Raw genomic sequence first — 10,318 nt, 5'->3', positions numbered from 1 at the left:
AGAGTACAGAAATTAAGACTTGGGCTCAGATCCAGAAGGCCGTCCATGCCTCTCTCCTTCATTCTCCCTTGCCAGCCAGACATTCTCTGCTAGGAGGAGGCCTCGGTCCTGTAAACAGCTGTTGGGTGACTTCCTTCTTCACTTCACTGCATTCTCACCTCCAAAGAATCCAGCTTCTCTTTAGATCTGCCTCAGGCTTCTATCCTCTGGCCCTACCTAATCGTGAAGCAAGGGAGATACTGGCATGGCAGTGAATGGCATAAGCTTGGGATTCGGCCAGACTTGGGTTAAAATCTAGCAATACGACTAACTCCGTGAGCTTGGGCAAGTTACTAAATCTCTCTGGGTCTCAATTTCTCCGGTAAAATGAAGACGAGGAGGGATGGTAAGAATGAAACGAAATGACGTGAGTCAAGAATTCAGTGTAGCGCCTGGAATGCATGCAAATGTGGTAGTTCCTGGTGCCCTCTTCACCAAGCCGAGGGAACTCACCTGGTGACATTATGCTCACTCTTTTTCCTTAGTTTCAAGGGTTGTTGCTGAAGGTTTCAAACTTTTGGTTTGAAAAGTTAATCTCCACCTTTCTGAGACCTCTAATTTGTACAAGGAGGTGATCAAATGATCTTCGCCATGGGTATTATCTACTCATCAGCTTGGCTCTGATGATTAGGGTTTCTGGTGCTCAGAAACATCTCATTTCATCCTTTAAATAATTATCCTGTAAAACAAGAAAGTCGCTATGTCAACACAATGCTACGTCGACACAGACAAAATCAGACAGAAGTTCACAGAGTTTCCCAGAGAAGAGGAACCTAGATATAGCCCATCTAGGTGATTCCAACTGGATAAGAACATGTTGATATCTTATGGACTACTTAACTCTTCTTCAAATGTTTGATGTTAGCAATATTTTTTTTTTTAAATAGTTGTATTCTGAAGCCAACCTAATCTTTTCCATGCAGTGGATGGTGCATTGGCTTCCTAGATAGCCTGGACTGATGAAGTATTTGCTTAGTGCCATGGATGGAATTTGTTTTCTCTAAAAAAGGAAATAACAGGGCATTTAGTATACATGTGCCAACTTCTCAAGTGGCACAGTAGGCTTTCTTGAGGGGCATGTAATGTTTTCTGGTTTTAAGTTCTAACTTATCCTATAGGTTACAGCAATGAAGTGGAGCAGAATCTGTTGGTGTTAAGAAGTCTTAGTGCTAGAAGAAAGAAAAAGAAAGAAAAAGAAAGAGAGAGAGAGAGAGAGAGAGAGAGAGAAACAACAAACAATGGAAGCATTGTAAGAAATATTTATAAGTCAAATGTTACAGAGAAAAACTCCAAACCAAAACCTATTTCAAAAAATGTTGGAGGAAATGGTATATCTTTTATGTGCTTAAGAAAACAGTTAAAAAGAACTTCACAGCATTGGGTCTATTAAGTACATTTATTCCAGTGATTTCCCAGATATTTCCAAGTTCCATTTAAAACAGAAGTCTCCTATCAAGAAATCCTTTGAAATTATTTACTCTTTTATGGTTGTAAAGTATGGAAACATAATACTTTTAATGGAAACTCTAATAAACGGCACATGCTATGAAGTGTCTACTGATGTGCTTTATAGGTTAGGGCTCTTACGTCACACGAACTTGCCAGTCTACGCTCTGATCCCCGTAAATGCCCCAGTGATGTGGAAGAGGACAACTGGAAGGGCAAGGCCGTGCAAGAATGGCCTGGATCATTCATCCTCAGCAGAAAGATACGGCAGCCGCAGTCCTTCTGACAGGAAGCAAATTTGGCCAGCAGGCGGAAACAGAATTATGTGGATTAAGGACTTTGTTGTGCTTGAGGGATGGTGAGTTGGTGGTCACCATAACTTGAAAAAAGGTTTTTCTTATATTCAATATAAAGGAATGTTTTGTATAAGCCTGGTTGTGAATCCCCAGAATAAAATAGTATGTAACATTTTTAGCACGTATTTAATTGGCAACAGAAAAATGAAAACCACTTGACTTATAATGTTGAAATGGTATTCTGGTTAAAATCAACTCCCATACAAGACAATTTAATGTGCTTCACCAAATGCATATTTTCATGCAAAATAAATGTATTTTAAAGTTATATATCCTTAATTTTATGCTGAAATGGTACTTGCAGTCCACAGATGCATTCCCCTCCCCCACCCCAGCAAATTAATTTTCAGTGAAATGTTTTCAAAGCATTTTTACTTGTATATGCTTCAAATTAACAATTTGAAGCAAATAGTAATTGATTTATTGACATCTGATGGATTCATGCTTGTGTTCCTTGGTTTGAAAATCTTGTTAAAATGTTGTTAATAATCTATGGATATACATTTTAAACAACTGTCACTAAATTTAGAATAACTGTCATTAAATAAGGAGAAGTAAATTTAATAGTGTAGTTGCCATATATTTAAATACCAGTGGATGATTGGAAGCAGATTTATTGAGGGTATAATCAAGGCTGGATAGATTCATGCCTTTTCAGCAACTATATTCATTTTATATTCTTTTGTTTCATTTTTCTATTTTAAAATGAATGGTTTGTAGGTATGTGAACTAGTCTCATATCAAAAGCTGAAGCATCAATTAATTAGTACCAAAATATGTAGGATGTGCTATATTGCTCAAGATAATTCAAGACTGTATATTAATCCTTAGTGAACCTGGTAGAGTCTTTCCCGAAAGACCCAGAGAAGCCCAGAGAGGAATGGCCGTTAGGAAGAGAGAAGAAATTCACCTGATTTTGTTCATATTTGCCAGTTGGTAAAACAGTTGTCTAACCTCTTTTAAAATGCCTTTAATTCTATGGCTAAAATATCAAAGACTGATACTTTTAACAACATGGTTCAGAAATGTCAGTTTGATACACTTGGACTATCCTGTTTTAGTTTCATTTTATTTTGAAAGAACAAGACATATCTTCCAAACTATCTGGAGAGGTTGGTTTCTTTTCGCCAGGCTTCAGCCCACCCTATCCCGAGTTTGAAGCATTTTGTTAGATGCCTTTGATCTTCTGTTTGACTTCTGCTTCATGGAAAAATGCTCATAAACCTTCAGAGAATGGCTTTCTTTACTTTTAGCTTTATTCAAGTATTATAAACAGTGGACAGATCTATAGCAAAACGATTTTAAGAGCACTTAGGACCCACATGCTAATTTATTTGCTCACCACCAAAAAGGCTTGCTTGGTAAAAAGAAGTTTAAAAAGTTCAACTTGGCTTCGTGAAAAAAAAAAAAAAAACTCCACTTTTAAGTGGCTAAAAGGATTGCGTTTCGGGTTTTTTTTTTTTCTTTTTTGAAATATTAAGATCTCTAAAGCAACAATCTTTTTAAAGATGTTATGCACAAGGATTGGCATGACGTTTGAAATGGCTTCAAGAGTTCCTGTTACTCTTGACATGCTGGCAAACACTTCACAGATGTGCTTTCTCACTGCAGCCCCGTCAAGAGAGAATACAAAATCCGCGACTACAAACAAGTCCCCGCATGTCTTAATGCTAGGGCAAGAGTAGGCTGGAAGATGTCAGGGTGAGATGTCCTCTAATCCATCATTACTCCAGCCTAATTGTTGCCTCTCCACAAATGATGGGATCTACCAATTGAGCTCCACGTTCTTGGATGTTGGATAACAATTGTGGTTTCAGATAAAACAAACAAACAAACAAACAAACAAAATTAGAAATCTTTGCCATTTGGCATTTTGCAATTCTGAAGACGTCTTTCAGTATAAAATGTGGGAAAGGTTTAGAGATCGTTTGTGCTATAGCTTTTTATTTTTTTTATTTTTTAAATTATTTTAAATTTTTTTCTAACATTTATTCATCTTTGAGAGACAGAGTGTGAGTGGGGGAGGGACAGAGAGAGAGAGAGAGGGAGACAGAGTCTGAAGCCGGCTCCAGGCTGTCAGCACAGAGCCCGACGCGGGGCTCGAACTCACGGACCGCGAGATCATGACCTGAGCTGAAGTCAGACGCTTCACCGACTGAGCCACCCAGGTGCCCCTATGCTATAACTTTTTAAAAATGGAGTCTTCTAGAGCTCTACAGGAGTTGCAAACTGATGTGTCCTATGCTGAATCAGTACTGATGAGGGACTTTATTTGGACAACCGCTTAATTTCATGTTAAGATTCAGATTTCAGCTTCAGCTCTAGCAACACTGGCATTTTCTCCAGCAACACCAACTGGAAATAGTAGCAGCTGCACATTTCATAGGGACTGTTTAATTTTTTAAAGAATTTTCTCCACTTTTAACCATGACACTGGGCTTCTTGGCTTATTTACCCATGGTCTTCAGGTGGCATTTGGGTCTGTGACTCCTGTAGTGTAATATCACTCTGAAATACTAATGATGTTACTGCTGTGTCTGTATGAGGGAGTCTGAAAAATTTAAGTTCTGTTCTCAGGAGATACCTATTATACAAAACTGATCCTTGTTCTTTAGCAGGACATTATGTTGATGCAGAAGTTGCTTGGGAAATCTACAAACCATTCTCTCAATGGATCTGAATCAGTGGCCTTAGTCATTGATGGTGGAGTTTCAGGGTGGTAAGGAGTTCTACTCTGGGCTCAGTGGGAGAACCATCTCTCGCCATGTGGGTGGCATATAATATGCAAACCCCCCAAAGAATGCCAGTTCCGGGAGGACGACTCCTTGTCAAATTCTGTGTACCTGGAAAAGTGTTTGGCATGCCCGCGAATATTCTGGAATGAACTAGATGGATTATTTATGGAACGTTCAAACTTAACTTGAACAGGAAATAGTTTAAGAATGGCCATTATTATTATTACTGATCACTGAATGCCTTCTATGTGTTAGGTAGCTTACAAGCACCATTTGATTTATTTCTCACCGCAATTCCACAGGAGAGGTGTTGTTTACCTGTTACATATGGGAACACTGAGAATCAGATTTTTAATGTCTGGTCATATGCCTAGAAACACCAGTGGTAAAGGCAGAAGCGCGGGCAGCTGCAGGTGGCGCTCTGGCTCCTTAGAGCCAAGCCCGCTGGACGTCCGCCTGGTACCTCGGTGAGGCCAGGGCCCCCAGATCTTGCCTCTCCTCCGGTGTGTTGGGGACAGGTTAGGCGACAGCACCCGCTCCTCTGAGGAGACACAAAGGTGGTTCCCCAGTGCTCAAATTTCTGGACCACCTTTGCTTTCTCCTCTCCGACGTTGGGCAGTCCTGTCCCCATTCTCTTTAGCCCCCCTAGAACTTCTCGCCCTAAATCTCCCCCACACGGGTGCTCCACCTTCATGAACCACCTCTTCCCCCACTCCCCTCATTTTCTTCATCCTCTTCGCGCTCCTGGGATCACACTTTGAGGGCAGCCTTTGAAAAACAGAATAGTGGACCAGAGCGGGGTGGGGGTGGGGTGGGGTGGGGTGGGGGGTTAATAGTCCGGGGGCATGCCAGGGAGGGAGATACGATGGCTTCCTCATCTGGCAACGAGGATGCTCTCACGATACCTAGAGCTGCTATCAATAAGATGATCAAAGAGACTCTCCCCAATCTGGTGGCCAACGATGCCCGGGAGCTGGTGGTGAACTACTGCACTGAATTCATTCACCTCGTATCTTCTGAAGCCAATGAGATTTGCAACAAATCTGAAAAGAAGACCATCTCACCTGAGCATGTCATACAAGCACCAGAAAGTTTGGGCTCTGGCTCTTATATCAGTCAAGTAAAAGAAGTCTTACAAGAATGCAAGACTGTAGCATTGAAAAGAAGAAAGACCAGCTCTTGTTTGGAAAACCTTGGCACTCCTGAAGAAGAGTTATTGAGACAGCAGGCAAGAATTATTTGCAAAAGCCAGACAGCAACAAGCAGCACTGCACCAGCAGGAATGGCTTCAAGTCTGCTTGACTCCAAAATATATGTTCTTTCTTGGGGTGCCAGGGTGGCTCAGTTGGGTGAGCATCCGACCCTTGATTGCAGCTCAGGTCATGGGATCGAGCCCCGGGTCAGGCTGAATATGGAGCCTGCTCAAGATTCTCTCTCTCTTTCCCTCTGCCTCTCCCCTGCTCACTTTCTCTCTCAAAACAAAACAGAATATGTGTTCTTTCTGCTATTCTTTGTTTCCTTTTACGTAGAAGATCATATTTGGAAACATTAAGTGAAGTGATGATGGAAAGGTTCTATCTAAAAGACACCAAAACATCTGACAAATTGCTGACATCATGAATTTAGTCAATTGGCTTGGCTATTTATCCCACAAAATCAGCAGTTTGTGAGTTTACTGATCAGTTGTGGACCTTGTAGGGGAGCTGGGAGAATGGAGCACGCAAGAGTTAATCTGTGAAGTGGGATCAGAAAGGTTACAAGACTGCCCACATTGAATTGGTTATTCAGCCTCAGACCCTCTCCTCTCACCTGGCAAGTGGCCTTCCTGACCCCATCCTTTTTCATCCAGAGCCTGAAGGGTTGAATTTTCTCAGGGTGTCCCCTTCACCTCTGATTTGTCCCACTATGGCTTAAAAAGGTGGCCAAACTCCCGAAGCTTTTGGCCTTCCTTGCTTCATGTTGACCTGTCTGCTTTATCTCAGATCTCCATCTTGGTACATCTACCTCTGGCCTGGTAATCCTGCTCCAACCTCTGATTTTTCCCCTAGCCTGGAAGTTTGGTGTTATGTATTTTTGACCTTGAACAGTAGCCAGATCCAGTTAATCCAACGATAGGAACGTAGCACACAAGACTCAAGGCAACTGACTTTAGTTGGACTGATCTGAACGGGTCAATGTAGCATGAGTCTTGGAAAGTTGTTTAACTTCTGTGGCTCATGATTACATTTTCCTCTCTTCTTCATAGAGTTGTGGGAACAGCTTTAATGGTGCTTATAAAGTTGTTAATTGAAAACGCTCATGGGGGCACCTGGGTGGCTCAGTCAGTTAAATGTCCAACTTCAGCTCAGGTCATGATCTCATGGTTTGTGGGTTTGAGCCTCAAATCAGGCTCTGTGCTGACAGAGTGGAGCCTGCTTGGGATTTTTTCTCTCTCTGCCACTTGCACTTTCTCTTTCTCTCAAAATAAACTTTTTACAAAATTAAAAATTAAAAAAAAAAAAGAAAATGTTCATGAATTCAAGGTAGTATATTAGTAACATTTTAAATCAAGTTTCTATTAATTTATATCTAAAAATAATTACATAGGTATAATACAAAAATAGTTTTCACATACAAAAATCAAATAATTATGAAATCCAAAACAGAGAATCAAAACTGAAGCAATGTATAAAATGATAACCATTAAGGGAAAATAATGAACAACTTATTTGACTTTTTTAGATAAAATTTTCTTAGATAACATTTTTATCTGTATCTCTCACCATGATTTTTTCATCAAAAAATAGTATAGTTTAGGTATAGTAAAATTCACCCTCTTTAGTAGAAAGTTCTATGAGTTATGTCAAATGCATGGTCACATAACTACCACCATATTAAAAATATACAATAGTTCCATCACACCAAAATATTTTCTGTGCCTCTTGGTAGTCAGATTCTACCCTCAACCCCAGTCCCTTATAATCAGGGACAGCCAATATAAAATATTTGGATTCCCTAACCATTTGCAGATATCATCTGGCTCTTTTCACACTGCCCTGTGGGAATTGGGGTTAGAGTTATCAGCACAAGAAAATACTGATATTCTGGTGATTGCTATCACTATAAGTAATGAAATACTTTTCTATGATGCAAGAATCTTGTGCCTTCTGCCAGCATCCATGAAAACAGGGCAGGTTAACTTCTTTATTTGCAAGTATGGTAAAATTTGAGGCCATTTATATGATTCTCGACTAGCTTATTTATTCCTTTCCAATATATATGTCTTATTTTTTTTTCTTGCCTTGTTGCATTGGCTAAAAATTCTAGTATGATGTTGAAAAGGAACTGTAGGAGGGACACCTTTGGATTGTTCCCAATCTTGAGGAAGGTGGGACATCCAGTTTCTCACTGTTAAGTATGACACAAGGTGTTGGTTTTGGTAGATGACTTGTGTCAGTTTTAGATGTTCCCTTTTATTCCTTGTTTGCTCAGTTTTTGCTGAGGATTTTTTTCATCTTTGTTCAAGATGGATATTGGTTTGTACTTTTATTATAGCATCTTTGTTTTGATTTTGGCATCAGAATAATGCTGGCATAATTAAATAAATTGAGAATTGTTCCCACCTTTTCTATATACAAACTCTGGAAGAGTTTGTACAAAGTGGTGATTATTTCTTTCTTAAACATTTGGTAGAACTTACAATGAAGTCATCTGGGCCTGGAATTTTCTTTTCTGAAAGGCTTTAAATTAGAAATTCAATACCTTTAAAAGATATAGGACTAGTCAAGCTATTTATGTCTTCTTGAAGGATCTTTTTTTAAGATGCTTAAGATCACCGGTTGATAGTTCCAACATCTCTGTCATGTTTAAGCGTGATTCTGTTGATTGCTTTGTCTCTTAGGAGTGTGTTATTTTTATTTGCTGCTTTGTATGTCTTGCAATTGTTGATTGAAAGCTGTACATCTTATGTAGAACAGTACAGACTGAGGTTGATAATGGGCATGCCTTTTATTTTGCTAGGCCTTTAATGTGTGGGAAATCGTTCAAGACAGTAGGGGTGGGTTTGGGTTATTTTCCTGCTATGTTTACAGTCACTACCACAAGCTTCAACTTCTAGCATTACCTTGTGTTTAGGGTAAGGAGTGGTTTGCCGGAAGGTTTTTCTTAATATCTTCTTCACTCTCAGATTTAAGTCTTCCCATTAGGCCTGTGCCTCACAAAGGGCTCTCTCCATACTTTTGAGGACTGGATACCTGTTTCTTGAGTTTGCTAGCCTGGTGTTGGGAATGGACTGGAGGTGTGTTTTATTGTTCTGTTTCAGTCCCAGTCTTAGATAGATGCTCCATTCTGTGTCTTAGAGGTGGGGCCTTGGCAGCGATTCTTCTCACCCAGAGGTTGGCAATCTCTAATGATCTGAGCCTAGATGTATTCCTCCCTGTCCTCAGAGGGTTTTGTCTGCTCCTTTTCTCACCTGAAATGTGTCTTCATCTGTACCTTGAGGGTAACAGGGTTTAATGCCCTTCCTCCAATGGGATAAGGCTTTTATTCTGTAGGAGACATATGAGAGGATATGGGAAGATCTTCATGCCTTCATCTCAGTGGATGCTCTTTCTTTCTCGATGTACCCTAAGAGATGCTTCTTCAGATTTTCATTCTATGTCCAGTTTTTCATGCACACTCAGTGAGGTCTGTGAGAGGGCCCTATAGGGGAGTGTGAATTTCTCTATCTCTGTGGCTCTCGGCAGTTCTGTGCTTTCACTCTAAACTTTATACCATATACTCTCACACTTGACCTTTAAATGTTCGTTAACAATTTCAGCAAAATTTTTAATTTTCCCAAACTGGCAGAGCAGGAGGTGTCAGTATGGAAGTTGACATTTGCCACAACAAAGACTGTAAGGTTTGGTGCAAAGAGCCCAAGGACCAGGGCATCTACCTGAGACCGTTGGTCACGTTGTATGGGTTTCTGGCCAGATGAACCGACTCTACCATTAGCCAAGTTGTGTTGAAGAAGTTGTTCAAGAATTGCACCAACCGGCCACCTCTGTCCCTCTCCTGGATGATCTGTAAGATGAAGCTGCCTGGCAAGGAAGACAAAACAGCTGTGGCTGTAGGGACTAGAACTGATGATGTGTGTGTCAGGAGGTGCCCAAACTGAAGGTGGACGTGCTGCAAGTGAGCAGCCATGCCCAGAGCTGCACCCTCAAAGCTGGGGGTGAGATCCTTACCTTTGACCTGTTGGCCCCAGACTTCCCCAAGGACTGTGGCACCATCTTGCTCTCTAGTCCATGCAAGAGCTGAGAGGTATACAGGTATTTCAGCAAGGTCCCAGGAACCCTGCACAGCCACACCAAATCCTACATGTAATTCAAGGGCCAGAAGTTGGAGTGGCCCAGAGGCTTCAGAGCGAGCCTTGGCTACTAAAAATCAACCTCACATCCTGCCTTGTTATTGAAAAGATTTTGGATGCTAAAAAAAACCCCCAACTTTAGCCAAATTTTTCTTACCAGCTTGTATAGCCTCTGGTGTTTGCTGCAGCTAAGTAGGTGCTCTTCCTGGAGGCATCTTTGTTTGCATTTCTTAAATTAACTATTTGCCCTGAGACCACAGCTCTGTGATAGATTCAATAAAAGTTGGATTTTTGTAAATTATCTAGTCTTTTTTTTTTTTATCACAAGTATGGTGTGATGTTCTTTCCTGTTTCCTACATCCCATAGTGAAGCCAGAAACCCTATTTCTTGACCTATAAGAAAATTTGTTTCT

The 10,318-nt window shown here is 40.6% G+C and overlaps 2 pseudogenes; both read left to right on the top strand.

Annotated features, from left to right (window-relative positions):
- The first annotated feature begins 5,441 nt into the window (after nucleotides 1-5,441).
- Nucleotides 5,442-9,240, top strand: LOC132695312 (protein Dr1 pseudogene; annotated as a pseudogene).
- Nucleotides 9,241-9,419: 179 nt separating this feature from the next.
- LOC132660295 (large ribosomal subunit protein eL18 pseudogene) lies at nucleotides 9,420-9,979 on the top strand (annotated as a pseudogene).
- The last annotated feature ends 339 nt before the right edge of the window (nucleotides 9,980-10,318 follow it).

Source organism: Panthera onca, chromosome B4, assembly GCF_046562875.1.
Source record: "Panthera onca isolate mPanOnc1 chromosome B4, mPanOnc1 haplotype 2, whole genome shotgun sequence".
NCBI classification, from domain to species: Eukaryota; Metazoa; Chordata; class Mammalia; order Carnivora; family Felidae; genus Panthera; species Panthera onca.
This window is presented reverse-complemented; position numbering and strand designations above follow the sequence as displayed.